This window comes from Hippoglossus stenolepis, chromosome 21 (genome assembly GCF_022539355.2).
Source record: "Hippoglossus stenolepis isolate QCI-W04-F060 chromosome 21, HSTE1.2, whole genome shotgun sequence".
NCBI classification, from domain to species: domain Eukaryota; kingdom Metazoa; phylum Chordata; class Actinopteri; order Pleuronectiformes; family Pleuronectidae; genus Hippoglossus; species Hippoglossus stenolepis.
The window spans coordinates 15,066,726-15,089,525 of NC_061503.1; the positions used below are offsets into that span (position 1 = coordinate 15,066,726).

General features: G+C 39.3%; 1 long non-coding RNA gene across 1 annotated transcript; it reads right to left on the reverse strand.

Moving 5' to 3' along the window:
- Positions 1-3,804: 3,804 nt before the first annotated feature.
- LOC118100731 lies at positions 3,805-5,578 on the reverse strand. Its single transcript, XR_004694468.2, has 3 exons — positions 5,460-5,578; positions 4,043-4,163; positions 3,805-3,910 (listed from the first exon to the last, which is right to left on the reverse strand). It is a non-coding gene; the product is annotated as an uncharacterized LOC118100731 (long non-coding RNA).
- Positions 5,579-22,800: the final 17,222 nt, after the last annotated feature.

Genomic DNA, 22,800 nt, shown 5'->3' on the forward strand with positions numbered 1-22,800 from the left:
ACATAACCAGGACAATAATGCAGGAGTTGGAACGTGGCCACTCGCCTTGTACACATCAGGAATTGACTGATGGATGCAACTGAACTGTTTCCCTACGCTCTGCAACGGTTTCCCTTTGGACAAGAAGACCACGTGTTTCATTTAATTCAAGATGCCATGAATGTGTCTGCAGCGACAGGACATCAGATGTTTCTGTCTGTTCTGGCCTCTTCTCTCTCCACCCTGATATTGTCATATTGCCATGGAAGAGAAAGCAGGTAATTGATTCTGTGTAGTTTTCCCCAGCTGCTACACAGCGACTGATGATGTGTTTCTAACCTCAGCAATGCAGCTGCACCGTGAGATCTGGCCAAAAAAAGAATTTCACCAAAACCTGCGTGTTCACACATTCCACCCTCTGAATGTGAATTGCGTCATGTGTCACTGGTTTAACCGATGATGTCCTGGTGACCTGCCAGCCAATTAGAAATAGGCATATTTCCGGGCAGGATTATAAAAAGAATAAGGACAGATTCTATCTTATTTAATAAATAAAAGCTTCAATCTTTCAGTTAATTAATTCCATATAGTCATCTGAGAGTATCGAGTCCTTCTTGACACATTTAATTGGCTGGTTATGACCCATTTTTACTGTTAAAGTGCCTTTGTGTTAATAATTCACAACTTCACAACTTGACCGTTCAAAATCAATAAAAGCCCATTATGGATATTTGCACGTCTGCAGGTTCAGGACAACAATATAATTTTTCTAAGCCGATCTAAACTTTTCGGTGTTCCGAGTCAATTTCTTTATGCGTGATGCTTCTAGGCTCAACTGCTTTGAATCTTTATTCGCCGTTTCTCTTGTTGAATAATTGATGAAGACATGTCTCTTTTATTTACCAGTTGGCTATAAATTGAAGGGATATCTGTACAGAAACAGAAAACTTTATTGCTGACTTGAAATGGCTGTTTCTGGAGATAAGCGCATAACAAGTAATAAGTTGACATCATTACCAGTGTTGACTCAATTTATTAACATTTCGAACTTGATATGAGTGCTCTCATACACGTTTTATGTATAATTACATTTACCAAGTGCTTTTCCATACCATTGGAATTAAATTAGTGTCAAAAGGATTAAAAGCAAAGCACAAAAAGATCTATTAAATCATATTCTTTACAGTATCTGGTTGTCTTGACAACAGTGTAACTTCATCACTTCAAATAACTCAATTAAGACTGTGTCGAATTTTTTAAATAACAGGGGGGAAGAATAATCTGAGCTCATTTTATAGAGAACTCAAGCTGGGAAGCCTTTCAGCTTGTGCTAAATGTCTGACATTCACAAATACACATGAGGGAAATCAAAGAGTTCCTCATATTACATCTTTTTACAGCGAGACCAGCTTCTTCATCTTGAAAGTGCTGTTGTTTATAAAGGTAATTACATATATAGGTTGTTATATATAGAGTAAAATACACACAAGAATAACTGAGGATTTAATCACTGACATCATCAAGGAGACCACAGACATGCAAGAGTGATTTCAGGGTTTTCCTCTGGATAAAGACCAATCTTCACTTGACAGCAGGTCAACTTGGTCTTTATCCATTTCGAGGGACTTTGGGGGCGCGAGGCAAACAAGAGCTGGGGAGCCAACATGGAACAAAACCACTCATTATCAAATGATTATTTTTGTATCAGCAGACATTATACACATCATAAATGATGATAAGGCAGTGAAGTTGTAAAGTGCAAACCCACACCACCAACCCATAGAAAGCTAATGGCATGGGGGCCTTGTTAGGGGGTTTCCAACAGTGGTGTTGTTGCAGTCTCCTGTTCACAGAATTTTAGGAGGTTCTAATGACATTGCTGTTGCTGTGGACTTACACGATTAGCCTCTTTCTCCTAGGCCCTCTCTCAGCTTGACGCCCCCAGGGAATTGTCTACTTGGCCTTTCCTCTTGCATCACACCCCTGATTTGAACCAAGAGTCAACTCTTTTTTTTGGAGAAACATCAGCAGATACAAGATGAACAACACTACTGTCGCTGCTAGCATCAAGCTAAATGTTACAAATGTGAACAAAAGATGTATGAACCTTTGGGACACTGCAAAGTCTCCATATTGCAGAACTATAGTTTATTAACAAATAACCTAGAGGATTGGTTCACATTACCACTACATTGTATTCAACTACCTGACGTCCTAGCCTTTAAAATATGAAATAGAAAAGCACAACTGAGACAACAACGATAAACGTGACATCTATTCTCTGTCACTGATTATCTATAAGTGCCAGCGCACCCTGCTGACCTGAGTGGATATTTCTTCTTTCTATGGTCGGATAATGATTGGGAGTCCTGATGTTGTTCAGTCAGTGGCCTTTGGGATTTCTCCACACTGGGCAGCCAGAGGTGAGAGTAGATTCCATTGGCAGCTGGCACGAAGCCTGTGGCCTCCAAAAACATCACAGTGGATATCTGGTAATTTCATTTCAGCGAAGCCTTCCTGGCATCGTTAGCGTTACTGCCAGGATTAGATTTGAGGAGGAGGAAAACATTTAAATCTCAAGTAGCTGTTACAGTAGGTTAAGGATCGTTTATTGAAATGAATGACTTAATGAACTGGGAAGAGTCACTGGAGACTCTTCGTGGTGTTTCTGCTGCGGTTTGTGCAGCGATGCACAACATTCGCCTAGACTTGCAAATGTCCTTCGTCTTAAATGGAGGTAGAACGGAAATGATATGTATCCACTGCTAACACATCACTCCCACACAGTTCAATTCACTTACTATCACACACACACATTTTTACTCTGCTGACTCCTCCACTCCGTCTCTGACTTTCCTCCACTTCTTTGTGAATGAAACCTTATCTTATCTCATGAGTTAAATAAAGGCCTCATTCTGACTTGGCTCATATTTTTATAATACAGTTTTTATAAAGCCAGAAATGTTGATAAACCGTAGCTCCCTCTGCTCCTCTGGGTCTGTGTCACTTTTAACAATATGTTATTTGTTTGTTTATTTATCTATTTCCTTCACCAAGGAGGTTTAGTTTTTTTGTCTGCATGTTAGCAGGATCAGGCAAATTTTCATACTTACTCCCCTTTTGACCACATCCCTCATAACTCTTACTGTAGTAAGGCAGTACTTGGCAGTAAGGCTAATTTTGGCACAACCCAGGTGACTCAGGATATCTTAGAGTCCAGCATCTCGTGTCTTTGTCCAAGTCCTGCATGCTACTGGTTCACAAGAAACTCACAGACTATTTACCAGGTAACACCTGTGCAAATCCGAAACCTGGCACTGGATCCCCTGAGCCACTCCCACATTCTCCTCTTGCAGCTGAGCCCAAAATCATACTGCACACACACAGAAACACACACAAACACACAGAGACACACAGACACTAAATTAACTTTAAATCCAGGGACTCCATGGACATTTTGTGCACGTTCCATATAATGAATCCCCGTTGCATGCTGAATAAGAACGATATCTTTCAATCTATGCAAAGTAAACCTCGTCTGTACTTTCCTGTTACTTCACGATCCTATAAAATGAGAATAAATAATTGAATCAAGAAGCTGAATGCATGAGATATCTAACAAACGAAGGGTGACCTTTGTATATCTAGTCTTGTTATGCAGATGGGAATCAAAATTGCATTGTAATATGAGTAATACTGATTCTCAATTAAGAAGCTATTAAAATGTTATCAACCTGATATACTTGCTTTTATAAACTTGAGCGAAACACACGTACAAACACAATATAACTGCAGACTTCCACCCACTTCTTACCGTCGCCTTAAACAACCTTCATGTATGAGACTGCAGTGTGAAACGCCACCTTCCTGTACAGGAATAGGTTTATTCACCTTCACCAAGGAGATCCTGCTTTAGCCTTTGTTTGTTCGTCTGTAAGTTTGTTTTCAGCAGGATTGAACATAAACCAAAGATCAGACTTCCATCAAACCTGCTTGATCACATATCACTCTACAAATGTGCGTGTAAGTGGGTCAGGTGAACTGAAATAAAATGAAATCTCACCTGTAGCCTCTTTGGGGTTTGATGTTGTTTCCCAGCTCATCTTTTCCACGCTCTGCCAGCATTGAGTTGCCGTTGCCATGAAAGTAAATGTGCACGTGCAGTTCATGCAGCTCAAACAACCCTGCAACACAAACACACACATTCTCAGTCCCAGCCTTGTTGTACATTTACATCAATCATACAACAAATAAATAAATAATATATAATTTTACAGTAAAAAGAAAACACTAACAGCGTATAGATATATTAAACATAGATGAACAACTGTTGTACATGTTATAAAATTGGTAAGAGGATGAATGAGGTGATGTATAGAGGTAAAGTGAGTACACCCCTGTGTCACTATGATATGTGCCTATTTGTCCACTACAGGGTAAAATATACTTCACCAGGGATCTTTGTTTGTCAGAGCAGCATAAATTATTTACATCAAAATGAGTCCTGGTGGAAAACTCCAATTTGATCTTCCATAAATTACTTTGGTTTTCACTTAAGCTGCCTTCACTTTGCTGGTTATAGCTATAATTATGTTGTGATCACTCCAGTCGTTGGGGACACATATCTTCTTGGAGCACAAACCCTCGGCATCTGTACGGATGTGGTCCGTGCAAGCAGATGTCCCCTCGTCAAAAAGATTATTATTGGTTGATTAATAACTTGTGTTAGTTGCATTAATTAAACTAAGAACTTTACTTTGACACGTTGAGACATCAAATCAAAATTCAAGTGTTTTTTCTTTTCAGGCGTGACCCAGACATCTTGCAGTAGCATTTGAAGTCATGAAATCCCTTTTGAGTACATTCCAGACGGACGCTAAATTCATCTAATCTTAATCTAATCTGTTTGGAAAGTCAACAATAATTTGGGCACAAGAAAAAAAACACAGGGCTGTCCTCTACTAAGATGCAATAATACAAAGTAACTATAAGGATTACATATGATCCCAAAGCTATTTATTCCCACAAACAAGCAAACTGGCTTAAAAAGTATTTACCAGACCTGATTGTTAACCAGAGAAGTAAAGCACAGCCGATGCATTCAGGGACTTTTATTAAACTTATTTTACGGCTGTGAAGCAGTAATACTCAGAGATATTGTGACATTTCATATCTTCATTTCATAACAAGAAATCTAAAGCAGGTTTGCTCCAAGGCCACAGTGCAGATCCAGAATCTGTCACTCGAGCAATACAATTATATATATATTAAAATACATATATGTTTTCTATATGTTTTACTATTTATTAATTACATAGTTAAACTGCACAGATACATTCAAGTTAGTTAATGGGAAACAACAGAGTTATCTGCAACTGCTTGATTACAAAATAGACAATTTCCTTATATAAAAAAAACTCAACAATGACAACAACATGTAAGACTCAGACAGACTTTGATGTGCCTGCTGACCAGCTCACCAAGGCTCAGGGTGACAGACGCGTCTCAGGAGGAGGATTTGTGCGAATAAGAAGCGGCATCACTGCAGGCCAGAGGTAAAGATGGACCTGATGCAACAGCGTTACTGAAACCTTCATTTCTCAGCCTCTGCAGCAGATGGAGACATGAAATGAAAACCGTGTGACAGCTGAAACATTTCACTCTTATTGCAAATCACAATGTTTGTCTTTCATCTCATCTAGTTCTTAACTCCTCAAAATATCAAATTATTACTTCAAATTCTTTCCTACAATGTGAAAATCCCTATTGATCCTGTGTGCCTGACGGCTGCTTGTGTTTCCTCGTCACATCCAAAGTGACAGGGAGATCATTTGAAAAGGTGAGTATATAATAAACATGAATATGTGTTTGTGTCGATGTGATGGACCTAAGAAAATCTGCCGTCCAGTCCACAATATACTTACTTCACCTTTTTTGACATTAACATACTGAGATAAACTCCAGCAGCCTTGAATTGGACCAACAATAAATAAGAGTTTTGAAAATGCAACAGCATATGAGTGAGAGAGGGCAAATGGAGGACAGGTTTAAAAAGAGGAGATGAATGAGTTTTTCTCACCATGTCGCACAATCAAAATCTCTGTGGTTGTATGAGTGTGTGTGTGTGTGTGTGTGTGTGTGTGTGTGTGTGTGTGTGTGTGTGTGTGTGTGTGTGTGTGTGTGTGTGTGTGTGGCCTCACTAACAGCATCTCACTGATGGGGTGAGGGCAGTCCTTCAATAAAAACTAAAAAAAACAGGCAGATATATGCACAACGAGGCAAAGTCAAGGACACAGACTGAGACGGACAGGGACACATGCTGAAATCAGGAGTGTTTGTGACCAAATATTTACAGTGTCACACTGTGTGAAGTACGAGTGCGAGACGGTTTTATAGAGACTTCTTACCAGCAGATTTTCAAATTAAAAGGACCACTGTCCATAAAACTAAAAATGGGAAAAGCATATTAGCATAGGGTAACTCAGGGCAGCAAGTTGGAGACAGTTGTCGTCAGTGTGAAAACTGCCAAAGTCTAATGTCCTGGATTCTGCGACATCACAATAAATCAGAGTAAAAGAGGAGGTCTCTCTCGCTCTCTCAACTAATGTTAATCTTGATGTAGCCGGCATTTACTATATATGCAGGAGGGATGGAGCCAATCCCAGCAGTCAGTGAGTAAGACAAGTAGCCAGAGTCTTTAGTGAACCAAACAAACATCTGCATGCCTGTGGACTGTGGGTGGAAGTCTGAGAACCCACAGAAACTCCACACACACATTGGGAGAACATACAACCTCCACACGGACCACAAGGTGAATGGAATCTTCTTGCTGTGAGGCGACAGTGCAAACCACCGCTTGTAAATTCAGGGTTACATCTTACCATTATAAAAATCTTACGAGGGTAATGATTATTTTATCTGCTTCTCCATTTATGTGTAAGTACTTGAGGAAACATTCTTTTGTGGTTCAAGTATAAAAAAATGTGAGGAATTCGATGGATAAGTTTGCAAATAAATGCCACTGAGCCTCAGTATCCTGATGTGACTGAACTGCACTGCACCTCAGCTTTAAAAAAAAGTAAGGGGAGCTGGTAAAGAGCTAACTCACCTGGCATACATTTGTCACATTTTAAATGTGACTAAAAATACAGTCCCACAGCAGGCACACAGGAATGATGTGCGCAGTAGAAAAATCCCTCAACAGTGAATATCTGGTTTGAGGCAATTTCTTTCGCAAAAGTGCCACGTTAGCGGAGTCATTCTTACTGTAACCCCACCAGAGAATTCATAGTTGTCATCATTTCTTATGCCCTCTAGGAAACGCAGTGTTGCCCTGAGGGGGCACGGAAACAGACGCTCACACACACACACACACAATCACTAAAAATGAATTGGTGTTAACACTTTCTGTCACAGCACAAAGGCCTCGGAAGCACCAAACCGACACCGTAGCCAAAATTCTGTTTTTCATAGCCCAGGGGGACATGGAGGCGACACAAACACCTAAAAGTTCTCTACCACATCTCTCAGTCTACAATCTTACCTTGCCTCTTTCCCTTCCTTCACTCCTCTATTCACCATGTTACCTCTTATCTCTTTCTCACCAATCTCTCTAGGTGTGTGGCCTTGTCCATCAGGTCTTCTACCTAAATGGCTTCAGAGACGACTCTCCCCACCTTCTCTCTGCCACCATCACTTGCTCTGATCCTCCACCTTCCCTCTTTTTAGTGTCACGCAGGAGGTCATGCTATTATCCCACTAGACGCTCAGCCTGGTCATACCACGGACATGCCTGACTGCTTACTTTGTATGAGGTGCCTATACTTACAGTAAATCACAGCCAGTCACACCCTTTAGTCAATCAGCCAGTCAATTAGTCAGTTAGCTGCTCTGTTAGACGTCCACTCAACCAATCACACAAATGTCAGTCAAGATGACAGACACGTCAGCGTTTCAGTCCATTAGGGCAGTTAGACAGGTGTTGCTATGCAATGGCACGACTTATTATTGACTCACTAACTGTTAGAGATCGAGTTGGAGACGAAAGCCTACATGAGAAAAAGATCATCTACTTTAGAGAAGTACTGTGTTTATTTACTTAGGAATTTGACTTAATGAAATGAGCACTACATTTAGAAATTAAAAACTAATAAACTACATAATATACTACTGATTGTAGTAGTCATCTAGTACAGGGGAGGGGGGACCTTTACACTACAAGGTGCAACGCTAAATTATTGAAAATATATATCACACCGATCTCTCTGACACAATGTGCTTCTCTTTTGCTAAGCATCTGATGTCAAATGGTAGTGATGATAATAATGCTATTCACAGCTAATTAAGCCCTAACGACTTGCTCAAGCAAATCCTCACCTTTAGTCGTGCAATGAATGGTTTGCAAAAATGGCGATTACTCATTTGTGTAAAACTCAGCAAAATAGCAGTTTGACGATATTTGTTATTACTGTTGTTTCATCGCAGGCCAGACGGAAAAACTGAAAGTTTCCTGCTGCACTCTTCTGTGTTTTTTCAAAATCTTTTACCATATTAGCAATCTGCTTTGCAACAGTTCTCCAAGATAAAATAAATCCAGAGTCGAATGAATGAATTAATCGGTGGTATGTATGCATTACATATGATTTATGCTAGAACAGAAACAGTAAAATGCAATTATTGCTCATATTTCACCCAATAGACAACATGAAAAACTGAACAGCTGCTTGAAATTGTTCATAACACAAGTTTCATCATGCTGTCATTTCTTCAAACCTTTACTTAACCAAATACCAGTGGGAACAATTTCTTCTTTCCAATGCCGCCTATTTTCAACCTCATTCAATTACACAAAGTGACTCCAGGGAGTTGCTCAATACAGCTACAGTGCGGCTCAGCTGGAGCAGGTGGGGTTAAGTGCTTTTGTCAAGGGCACCACCGGAGAGGTTTGATTTTCTTTCTGGAGAACAAGGGGGTTGTTCCTCGCTTCCTCTGGTGCACAGTTGGGGAGATACATTCCAGTCACAAGCCGACATCCTCACACTTAAATCACAAAGAAAAACATTTTTGTTTGTTTTATTTTAGTATTGAAATCGATAGCTACAAAATCCTGACGCAGGTGCACAGGCAAAGATGGTTTCCTAAGTAACCTTGGTTTATATATCAGTAAAGTTTCAGTTAGTGAATACACATGTTGCCAAGTGAGATCAGAGAGAGTTTTATTTGAAATAAAATTTCCTTTTTAATTTGCAACACGAACCCACAAGAACCAGATAATTAGCTAAGCTGTTCATCGAATTCCTCAAGGCAGCAACAACATTACTTTTTACTAAAGTGCTATAAAATCATAGAGGGGAGTTTTCCATTTTTTTTTTATCTTCATGCATTTGACAAGATCCAAATGGCAGTGCCCTGGATACAAGGTTCATTACATTAATTCTTGTGTTTTTTTATGTGTTTTCATAGTGACAGACAGTATGTGGCTGATGAATGTCATTATAAATAAGGTGTTAAGCAGTCAGTCGCGCTGGACACAAGGTCTAACATGAGTGTAAAAATACATTTGCACTTCATGATGCTCACTTCAAACTATAGTATGCAAGTGTTTTGAATTTTGTACTAAACAAATACCAGGTTGTTTGACACACCTTTTACAACTGGGCTCAGATTTTAACAATAGCAAGTAATCCAGGAATTACAATGTATAACATAGGTTTATATATGACCCTGTCCACTCCCAGTGACAATATATGCATCACTCTACCTGGTCTGAACTCAGCATAACTCAACTCCCTGAATAATAATGTCCTCACTCATTAATATGATGCATTAGGTACTGCAGTGAGTGCTATAGAAAGTTTACGTTCCAGACTAGCCTGTGGAAACTCAAACTTTGATTTCAGTGACAATCTGTGTCCAGGTAACAAAAGTAACTAAAAGCTGTTATTATGCACATTATTTCACGGTGTTAACATTTAGCCATAAATTGACTCGTTTATGCACTTTCAACATCATGACTCCTAGAAGATAGATCCTTCTAATTGTGGGGATCCCTTGACTCCTGTGCCACAAGCTTTTCTTTTTGTATTATTATCCTGCAGAATATTTCAACATCTCATCAATGCAGTGAGTCATCATTTTGCACATTAATGGTCCCCAGATGATGGTTCCTAATACTGTATCAACACATTGTGGAGAGTAAAACATGTCTCATTCCCCATCTAGCTCTGAGAACTGCTGTGTCCTAGTGCAGCCTCACAGAGATGTTTGCACGGACTTAAAGTCTTGTATTAGAGTTCACAAGACACAGCTGAACCTTAAATAACCTCATCCTCCAAATATAATGTTTGCCAGATTTCTCGTTGCAGCTGCCAAAGCATCTTTTTTTTTTTCAAACTTGTCAGACTCTTGGTATTAGACAAAGATCTAATATACTTATTCTTACGGTACTTAATATTCTAAAGCAATATAGAGATTAAGACACTGATCCATCCAGAATGTAAAAGATTATTTTAGAATACAGAAATCTTTTTGCAGCTTTCACATGTTTCTGGCTCATGCTGTAGCACAAGCGCCTAATGGATATAAATATACTGTATTTTAGAATTTATTCGAAAGAGTTTTTTGTACTGAGGGCAAGTGTGGTCAAATATTTGTGCTGGAGTTTACCTTTGCAATTGAATTATCTGAAAGCCGTTCATTTTCCATCATACATGCAAATGATATTGGAAGTGAAAATCAATCTCACCAGATGTGAGGTTCCCCGGAGTCATTATTAGATGTTGTACTCCTAAAATGTCCCAGTAAAAATCCAATGAAACTCCAGGCGTTGCTGGCTTTTCATTTGGAATTTCTCCAAGCTACAAACAAAACATGGAGGTACAGTAAATATGCTGACATTGGAAATCATTATTGTGGAGAGAGGACTTGTGTCAAACCACAGGAGACAAAATTGATGGGAAATAATATGAATAAAAGTTGATCATGAGCTTCAAACGAGTGAATCCCCAAGAGTAAAGCAAAGTTTCTGTGGCTGTAAGGTTTGAAAGTTAAAAGGCGTGTGTAAAACGAAAGCTTAATTACAAAAATACAGCCGAACAAGGGTAAAAATCTTTATTCCCAGGAGTAGAAGTAAAACTCCTTTTAAATTATCTGCAAATTAAGGATGCAAGTGTAACAGAAGTGTCAGCTGAAGCTCTACTTAACATCTACCTTCCTATCTGTAAAAGACAAGAAGAAAGGAAACTTGTGTACATTCCCGAGGGTAAAAAAACTAAACCTGACATTAAAGTGTGCATCATCACACTAAATATAAAATTTAATCTTTGAAAGGATAAAACATGGATCAGAGATGAGAAAAAACAAATATGTACATTCCCAGGGGCAACATCCTGTTTCTGAGGTCATAATGGGAATTAAGGACACAATCAAATACAGTAAGTCATTTTCAAAGCTGGGGTTGCAGTTCATAAAAGGGACACGGAGAAAAGGATGATTGAGTGGATAACTTTGTCTTAATCTAAGACTCCGCATAATGGCTCAATAAGTGAAGTCTATTAATAAATGCACTGCCCATTATCTTAAGCTGCATCCCTGCTTAAGCACCAGTATCTCAAATGTTCAAAGCATTATCACATTAAAACACCATATTTTGACATTATAAAATGCATGAGCCGCTGCAGAGGATTCAGAATTGCTTGTTCAAAAGACAGAGATCAAGTAGTAATGGAATAACTTCACTTTTAATATATATGATATAATTAGGTGAATGATTTCACACAGTAAAGATTTGAAATACATATTCAATATTCATACAACCTTCCGTCTTGTGACATTATCATTAGACTATAAATCCATTTTGATTGACTTTCTAAAGGTCATGCGATTAAGAAGGTAGTGGGACGATATTAATCTTTATGGACGGTCAAATGAACAGTTGACATCAGAGGATCACGCACACAGACAATTGTGGATGAAGTCATTAAATATGTGCTTTAACCACTTAGACTGTGGTGTATGTGTGTGTGTACAAAAAAAACGTAATTCATTATTATCTTTCACACACAGACAGTGACCTCTTTGCTGAAGAGAAATTGTATGTGTGTGTGTGTGTGTGTGTGTGTGTGTGTGTGTGTAAAGAAACAGTGTGTGTAAGAAACAGTGTGTGTTATTTTCCCCCGAGCGAGAATGAGCTTACACATATTCTGAAAACAGACAGTGGCCGTTTCACACCACATAAAAACAGTGTGTGTGTGTGTGTGTGTGTGTGTGTGTGTGTGTGTGTGTGGAGATAAGAGTGACTGTCTGTCCGTCTGTGGGGCAGCAACAATTGATGTCAGTGAAGGGTTTAATTAGCTGTCACTCTACAGGCAATAAGGGGGTACACAATATTTACTGCGTGTGTATACACTGCACAAGAATGTGTTTAGTATGACAAACACTGAATCAAATACAGTATGTGGCAGTGATGACATTTTCAAGGAGACACAGACCATAAGTTGTTGGAAATGAACTTTAAAGAAGGACTCACACTTTTGCAGCTTTCATGACCCACAGATATTAGTCCTGACTAAACGGCCCCAAAACTCAGAAATTGCCTTAAATGTCATCCACTGTAAGTCCTCAGCTTCTAACGTGAAATGACAGAAGGAGTTCTACCTGGGGATCTTTGCCCAGGCACCACTCCGAAGTGTTCCTTAAATGTGATGGATCAAATTTTAAAATCAATCCTCAACTGCAAGTGGGAACCAATAAAGTTGAGCTGAAACCGGAGCAATATGCTGTGTCTTAGTTCTCATGAGGGGTCTGACTGCAGCCAACTGGAGTCTTTTAGCCTGCATGAGAGGCAGGTAAGGTTTACTATTGTTAGGGTTTGATATGACTACTGTGGTTTTATTGTCTTCTATTCTAAGCCCCCAAATAAAATGTAAAGAACAGAAAAATATAATAATGTCCATTTTGAAGGCTCCTTCTAATGCAGCCAACAAATGCGTCCTTCCATCCCAGAAACAACGCTGCATGGATCCTTCTTTGGCCAACCTATCAGTATTGATTGTGTGCCGTTGAAGAAACGGTTTGTCGAAGAGAGATAAAGGCAGCAAACGACAAGACCAAGATGTCAGAATAATAAACTTTTAAAAGTATAAGGCTTCAACTCAATCAGATCCCCTATAGACCAGATTCAGTCGTCACAGCCCACAAAGGACAAACCTCCATAGGCTGGGTTAGACCATGTCTCGCCAAGGAGTCAGCCCCTGAATTAGGACACAGCTAAAGTGCGTCTAATTGATTTAAGGGTTATTTGGAGGCAAAGGGAGTCAGGAGCCAGTTACCTTTATGAATGATTCTTTTTTATCATAGCACTTCCCTGAGATGTGATTTGTGCCTAACTTATGTGTGACTGATGGCTCCAGAGTTTCCCTCGTCCCTTGATGACGGTTGTAATGCTTTGTATTCTCAGAAAGCCTTGTTCAGACTACCGAGCACAATCAATATAATTATTAGCTTGAAAACTTTCTTTTCCCGACAGCCCCTGTGCACAGAGGCTTTGGGCTATGCAAATTGCCGTCTTTTCTCTGAGCTTTAATTAAGACAACGAGGATTTAGCATCCTCCAATGACACCCCCCTGGAGACTAATTCTACTTCGTTTGCTGCCGTAACTCTTAAACAAAATAAAACGGCCCAAGACTGTTTGGTTTTGGGCTTAAAATAAATTGGGCATGTCGTATTGATTATGTTTTCAGCAGAGCGGGACATTAAACGCTACATGCCAATTGTTTTGGTTTTTGAAAATGGGACACAGTGCAATACAGTTGTATGATAATATACAAATCTTTCTTCACTTTCTTTCAACAGGATATTTAGTATATTGACACCGGTGTTTGTTTTTTTTATATACAAAAGCTGATGAATAGATTTTGTTGTATCTTTTGTCATTAAACTGCAGAGGTGAACCAAACGCATAAATGTTTGGAGACAAGATAATTTTGTATGATGGCAGGAATACATCTCACAGTCACACCTTTAAATTAAACATCAAATTATTAAATTTAAAATTGAATGGAATGTTTTTAGGAGGACTTTACAAGCCCTAACTGAATTCTCCTCACATTATTCATCTCTGAAAATCAAGATGGAAAAACATTTTGTGTTTCAAGGTAGCAAAGTATCACTGTGAAAGTCTTGGACCTTATTATTAAATCTGAGCGAGCTTGGTTCTGCACCTTTGAACTGCTGCAATTCATAATTATGTTGTGCTCTGAGGTTTAAAATAAACAACTCAGCCAGGCAGTCTTCCTGTGGCAGAAAAATAAATACATTCAAGAAAAATAATAATGATAAAAGGGTCTAACAGGCGATAAATCAACAAACAGTAATACGAACTCCTTAATCAGTAAATGTTGTAACTTGACCGCTGCTTTGTCTTCATTTTCAACTTAAATGACGTTGATGGTTGGGATTCATCACTGATTGAGATCGGTTGGGGCAAAATACCAAGTCCTATATCACTTCTAACGAAAACAATTTAAAAAAGCCAACATGAACACATTGTTTAACTGTTATGCACCAAAGTTACATGGAAATCTCACAGTTTTTAAGTGGGTCCAGACAATTTCCAACTTTGCCCATCACTTAAGATCAGATGTAACAGGTAACTCATTTACTGCAGGTACAGTTTATTTAGCGGACAGTTTGTTAGAGAGGAGAGCCATCAAGTGAAAGAAAAACAATAAAAAACGCTGGAGGAACTACTCAGTGTGAGTACGTACCAAAAAGCAGATGGGAGACAGATTCAATACGTAGAAATATGTGTCAGCAGTGAGACAGCATTAGCCAGTGCACAAGGAACGTGAGCCCATCATCACCTTATCATCTACAATCTCTCCTCCTGTCTGTCTGTCTCTATGCATCGCTCTCATTCACCTGATTCCACTATTCAGGTCTCAAAATATTTTTCTCTTACATCTCTCAAGTAGTTTTTTTCTTCACACACTCTCACAACACTCTGAATCTCTCGCTTCTCCATCTCTCTACTTATCTCCCTCATATTTCCTCTTTGTTATTGTCCCTCTATGGCTTTTTCGCTCTCCGTTTCAATGCAGACGTCCATCTCACTTGTTTGTCCCAGAACAAAGCAGATGCTGTGTAACCTTTTTCTTCTCTATTCATTTTGAGAGTGTGAGTGTGTGTGTGTGTGTGTGTGTGGTTTTTACATAGTAAAACAATGAAATACAGAAAGTGGCTGCCCTTTAGAAACCTCTGTTCAAAGCTGCTTTTTTGGCTGAGCGGAGCGCTTTCAAAAGTTCAGAAACAGCTGACCTTTTTCAGGAAAAACCACACATAACATCAACCGCTGTTTTATTACTTGGCCAATCATGGCCAGTGAGAAAACTATAAAATGGACAAGGGAGGACGGCAGTTTCATAAAGTAACAACTGAGATAGGGAGTAACTTACTGAACTACAAGTACTTCTTTCAACATTGGGAGCATGCAGCTTGTGTTATTTATTCTCCCTATCCAACACAGTCTGTTACAAATGCAACAGACACAACACACACCAAGCTACCAATTTGTGTGTGTGGGATCACTGCTAACTTGATAAAAGGGATGATTCACAGTCTTTCAGTTGCTAGTAGCACCATCATCATCACTATCATCTGACATCAGATGACTCGGGAAAGAGAAGCAGTGTTAGCCATCACATTTGAGAGTTTAGAGTGATATTATATGTGTTGAAAAATGTAATATTGCCTTTTAAAGATGTTATTAAAAATTGAAGCGTTTCCCCAACATAGGTTTAGAGGAAGTCCTGAAGCAAGACTCCATACTGTGCATCTTGCATTTAGAATAAATTATGGGGGAGTTTACATAAAGTTATGTAATGCTTGTATGTCTTCCTTCTTCTATATTAAAAAGCAGGGATCGATCAAGGAGTGTCACACGAAGAATAAATAATTCAGTACAGACTTTGTACTCTCATGGACGCTGACCAATACATAAACTTTTTCAATGCTGACACAGGAGCCTGTGTCACATTTCTTGTTTGTCATCTTACCTGGGAACACACACAGTAAAAGTTATGTTTCTGTCAGCTCATGTAAGCTCTTACACAGCCCTGGGAAAAGGCTAGCAGCCAACAGGGTCAAAGTTCAAACTGACTGAGCTTTGAAGGCAGTGCCTGCACATCTCGGTGGGCAGCACTCACACAGCGCTCTACTTACAAGAACTAGAGCAGAGAAGACGCCTTAACTGATGCAGAGAGATTTGTTTTGAGTTAACTTCTGTAACGGATTGATTGAAGCATGTTTGTCTGAGTTTAAGGTTAAAATATACACACACACATCGTCTCTGTGCAAAACTACTTGGATTTAGTAGTGCAAGAGCAAGTACATACTTCTCAGTAAAACCAAAGGACCACCCACACATGAAGAGAGCATCAGTTAGCTCATAACAACAGCACATCTCTTGGATAGTGGGTTGGCTGTGGGAGACATGGAGCAAGACTAAAGACCTGAGCAAGTTTGACAAGGGCCAAATTGTTATGACTAGACGACACGGAGCATCTCTCAAACAACAAAGCTCCGGGCTGCTCCCGTTCAGCAGTAGTCGGTTGATGAAAAAGTTGCCGCTCCGCCTCACAACTTACAGGACTTGAAGGATCTTAATGCAACTTTAGACGTCTTGTAGAGATCGTACCTTGGTAGGTTGGAGCAGTTTTGGCAGCTCACAAAGAGCCAACAGTTTATTAAAGTGGTGGTGGTCATTATAATTTGGCTGATTAGACTATGTTCTCTTTTACCTTTCAGAACTCCAACAAGAACGAATACACACGCAGACATTCTGAGACACAAGGAAATACACACATGAACACACATTAAGACGCAACCCTGCCGACTCGAGCCACAATTTGTTTCACCGAGTTGCTACATTCTGGCCGAAAGTCAATTTTACACTTACTTAGTCCCATAATGAGAAGTCATGTTGACAACTCCACGATACATGTCTTCTTTCGAAGGGTGGGAGGGACAGGAAAACAACGGGGTGGTGGGCATTTGAAGGTTTTGATAAAGAGTCGCTCAGAGAGAGAGAGAGAGAGAGAGAATAAAAAACAACAAGAACAGAGACAGAAAAAACCCTGAGACATATTTCATCACTAAAGCTTTTGAAAAAAAGTTTACAGTTTGATGGGAAGAACTAACAACGTCCTGCTCATTTAATACATATACTTTATATATTTATGATGAATTCCTACTCTTGAAATATCCTCATTAGACAGATGTAATTCCTTTTTCAAATCATGCTTTAAAGTTATAATTCTTGTGATTTCCATAAAATCAAACCCTGTTTTGGAAACTAATTACAAATGCCACAAAGTCCACCATTCCCACACTGGGGGAATCACGGGAAAAGAAGCAATCATGCAATCCAGTGTAACAGACTCACTGTTAACTGTTAGCTCATTTTACACTTTGTGTTGACTTACTGCTGTAATACAAAGACAACATGCTGTCTAGGCTCTACATGATAACTGTGATACATTCACTATGTTAAGGTTTAGATGTTGCACACTGACTGAATCATGTCTCAGCGTTTTTCTACAAGCTGAAACAACATTGTTATAGTGCCAGGAGCTGTCTGCTGTGTGGCTGGTAAACATGGTAAGGACAGCTGATTCAAATAGTGACTCATCAGAGCTAATAACAGGGTTTTAATTGGATTAAATACAAATAGAATAAAGACAGTTTCTATTTTCTTGTTGACGAGGGAAACACACATTAGCCGGCTTGTCAGGAAGTGTTTAGCTCAGCTGTGTGAGAAAGACAGTTTGTAAGGAAAACTGTTAAACGTAGAGCCCAAATGTAATTTCAAACCTTTTATGAAAAAGAAAGGTTATATACTTTACAGTTTAACTATAAAATGTACCATAAATAAATAGAAAGAATACAAAGCTAAAATGGTGACCTTCATCCCTTGGCAATAATTTACACAGCTCTGCGTTTGTCTGTCTCACAGAAATGTCAACACAAAAACCATCATCCCCTTTCCCACCTACTACGGTGGGTGGTCAGGAAACTTGTATGTTTATGTCTCTCTGTGTTTGCCTTTGTCTTTTCGCTCTGCCCCTTTCTGTGAACAGCTAAAATGACAGTGGACCTCCTGATGTGCGGCATTTGATCTGGTCTAGTTGAGATAAATAGACAAGGACACAGGCTATTTTCAACCACTGGGAGACTACAAAGTTGTCCTTCACAGAAAAAGTGAAAGACTGAAATGTACTCAGCATCAAGCACTACATTTCATCTTCCTTTGCTAAAGTTTGTCATGGTTCATGTTTTTATGGGATGAATGTTTATCACAAATGTAGGACATTAAAAGGATAAAATTATTCTCATTACTTTAGCAGTAGGCAGGGCAATCCATTATAATACATCCATCATGTATACCACTTATCCCTTGAGGGACGTGGGGGAGGGCTGGAGCCAATCCCAGCCGACATTGGGCGAAACGTCGGGTACGCCCTGGACAGGTCACCCGAGTATTACAGGGCCAACACACAGAGACAAACTCCTATGGCTATTTTAGAGTCTCCAATATACATAAACCTGAGGGTGGAAGCTGGAGAATCCAGAGAAAACCCATACAGCATGAAAACTGCACAGAAAGACCCCAAACTGGGAACTTTTTTTATTGTGAGGTGTGATGGCCGCACCAGCGACCACACACACTGAAACTCGGTAACATGGTGGTAACCTCTCTTGATTCCTAATTTGCTGAGTTTGTTTCTTTTTGCACACTTCATTTATTAAATAACTGGACACATTTTGGTTTCATACAACATACTTTTATTTATTAAATCTTTTCTTCTCTGATAAATAATCAAGTTTCTTTGAGTTACCAGTTCCTGGGGGTTGCTGCTGGAGTCATCCGGCCATTCATCAAAAGGAGGCCCAGCTGCAGCAGACAACCTTAAATGGCGTTAGGGCACTAATTGGACTGCACCATGTCTCGTGTAATCATGGGGAGGGACATTATTTCCTTATTTTGATTGTTAGTTGTTTATCTTTGATTATTGTTTGCTATTTATATTTAATTAATTTCCCTTAGTTAATATTATATGGTCTTATACTGGAGTGTTATGTTGTGGCTATAGTTTGTTTTCAATGTTAGTATGTCTAAGTCTATCCCCCTTTGTTGTTTTGAGTGGCTTGACCAGCCACCATATATGTTCCCCTGTATCAGTTGAGGGGCAGTTTTCTTTAGGCTGCTAACTGGTCTCCATCTGTTACTGGAGGCTAGTTTTGATTAATTGACCTTTTTACTGGTTGTGAAATTTATCTTTTTGGCATTTTTGTTAATGGAACCCAGATTAAAAGACTGGTTGTTCAAAGAAAATATCTGTGGCTCTCTGGTCTTCCTGCTTGGTCCCTGACATGAGGGGACACTGCACCATCGTGCCGTCAAGAAAATTTTAACTACATATATTTCTATTGAATGAAAACTGCAATTTCTGAACCTTGATGAAACTTTGCTTCTAAAAAAAGGAAGCCTTTATTTGTCGCAATGATTATACGAACAAATTTACTGACCTAACTAACCCCAACCCATCAGAAAACCTAAATCCTCAATAAACACAATTTTCTGCCAAATTGTGAACTGATTTAGTTTTTCAATGTGAGTTTTTCAAAAGGCTTCATAATATAACAAATGCTTTTTTCTCCTTTCATAAGTCAAATGTTAAATTGGATTCTTCTCCACCTCAGCCAAACCCAAATGAAGGACACCAACACAAAAAAGTCTCCAATATGAAATAACTGAAACTGCAGCTGAAGGAGCCTTTCACTCATAGTAGGAGGCCGACTGAGAAAATACATGTTCAAGGCCTTTAACTATTTCTAAATCATCACCATAAATCAATCAGTATTCATTTCTGACTGAATTTTCTGACTTGGGTTTACTCAGGATCGAACTTCGTCAGCTGGCTCGTAGCAGCGCGGCTTCTCAGGGCAACAAAATTCTAGTTTGACCTCTCAAAATGCCACATATTGACATTTCATGCTTTAGTGGTAATTGTTGTAATATTGACTGGTGAGAGTTAGAGGTTAAGCCAAGATAGGGCTCCAATCATTGAGCAGCACACACACACACACACACACACACACACACACACACACACACACACACACACACACACACACACACACACACACACACACACACACACACACACACACACACACACACACACACACACACACACAGAACTTGAATGTGCTTAACATGCACATAAAATCACACTCAATCAAAAATATGCTTCACATATATATACTTTTTTCCTTATTATACATCATTTACACTATACATATTAATACCACCCACCCAATGGAATATTTAACATGGATTGAGTGGCTGTTTGCTTTCGTCTTACCTGAGGGATTTCATACTCCAGGACTGGGAACATATGGTGAATGAGGGGGTGAAAGCCTGCATGTGTGATGCACTTCAAATAAAAACGCTGTTGCTGTCGTCTTGGAGAGCAAAGGTTTGATTTGTTTTCCTAAATCTTGAAGCCAGAGAGCGAGGATTATAGGACCTGAAGGACAGAGCTGGTTTCCAGGTTGAGAGTCAGTTTGACAGAGTCGTTCAGTAAATTATCCACGCTCAGGGAAATTACATGGCTTCCTCTGTTCTGTTTCTGCTGCACAGAATGATGACCCATTATCAAAGTCCACTGAAAGCCTTTATATTGAAAGCGATGGCCTGAAAACATACATTTATATATACACACACGTGTATCTAATAGAATAAAATGTTGCCTGGAGTGAAAAACACAAATATACACTTATAATTACCAACAAAATAAGAACTACTCTTCTTCAAAGCTACTTCTTTAAACAATACGTACTTGACAGATGCACGAAGCCTTCATACAATCGAAGCCTTTTTTGTTAACACTGCTTTTCATCTCCCGGCAAAAAGAAAGAAAGATATTTCCACTTTAAAAGATAAATCTTTAGATGTGAGATAAGGAGGATGTGACAAATGGCCTTGCAGTACATTTGACAGGAAGAAAACAAACAAAATCTCATTCTGTTTGTAGGTTTACTGAATTATTTGTTCTTCTTTTGATAGGAAAATCTGATAAACGAGCATTTCTCTGTCAAATAAAAGCGTTTCTGCTCACGAGGGAGAGCTGCTGATCACCTGACCTGCTGCACAATGTGGAGGTCAGGATACACACCTGTCTCCTGGGAAACTGGGCTGGAAAACTTTACTGATATTGATGCAAAGTTTAGCCAAGTGATTAAATGTTGGTGCAATGGCAACATGTTCTAAAATTCATTAAATAGCATGTGTAGACTTTTTAAACATGCATATGCACCTCTATAGTTTTTGCCATATTTATAAATCCATGTATGTTCTGTGCTCTCAATGTAAACACCCGTAATTATCAATTTGATATCTGCTCAACAACCTATTAGTAGACCAGGTAATAAAAGAAGAGGTGAGGTTCTTCAACAAGCAGCTATCTAACACTGCAGTGGCAGCCATATTAATAGTCTAGCAGTGATATTTCAATAATCAGACCCAGCACATACAGACGTCTAAACCGGACGTACCAACCCTTACATTAGGTAACACTGATTTAGTGCAATAAAAGCACTAAAAGGTAAGTGAAGGTCAGAGTCAGATGAATGCATTGAGGATAACCTCAAGGACAGAAATACTAGATTATATAGCGAAAAAGCCAAATTTTATATTTTTGGCAGTCAGCTTTCCCGGGGTGACTTATAATGACTGAGCAGGTGTATATTCAGCATCTTGCTCAAGGACATTTTGACAGAATCCACGGCTATTGATGTGCACGCTGTCTGCCTTTGCAGATTGAATCTGTAACCTTACAGTAATGGGATGGTCTCACTAACCACTAATCTGCTCTGCCACCTGAGAAAAAGAGACAGAGAGGTAGGCAGATAGACAGAGAAATATGAGAGCACGGATGAAAAAGAAAGAGGGAGATGATGTAGAAGACACAGACAGCTGGATGGGGGAGAGGATTATAATTGAGCAGGGGCAGAGACAGAGATGGTAGAGAGACAAACAAAGTGTGAGTGATGGTGGAGAGACAGTAAATGAATACTGAAAGTGAGGGAGGGGAGTGATTGAGGGGACGGAGGGCGAGCTAGTGAAATAGGTAGAAGGAGAGGAAGACCTGAATTAGGAAAGAGAGACAGAGGCAGGAAAGGAAACTGGATAAAGATAAATAGATAATAAAAAAAAAAAGGGACAGAGGTCACAGTTTGGTCTCCTCTATCTAAATACTCATCAGCCATTGGTCAGGCAGAAGGAAGTGGTAACTGCTGAACCCCCTAACCCTTTATTTCCTCAATGGCAAATTCTGGCGTCCTTTGTTTCCACTTCCTCTCTATCTCACTTACCACCAGCGCTGTCACATACTCTCATTAGTCACTGTGGCAGCTACAACGTGAGTGTGTGTGTGAGTCCAAGAAATGGAAACAGACAAGGAGGCAGACTGTGTGTGTAATGATGTCAGGAGAGTGTGTACAATAAGGTATAATGCAGAGTTTTTGTGTCTTATTTCAGAGATAATGTGTGTATGTGCATATCTGAGGCAGTGGCTGTCACTTTGATTCTTTACCTGTTGGTGCATGTGTGATTTTGTTTCTGTACCGACTTTCAGGAGAATCCTGTAGTTCTTGAAATATTTGTTTTGGGACCAAAGTGTTGGATTGACTGATAGATAGATGAACATCATAATGTTGTGTTAAAAATGAGGGTCATGATTGACAGCTGAGACTGACTC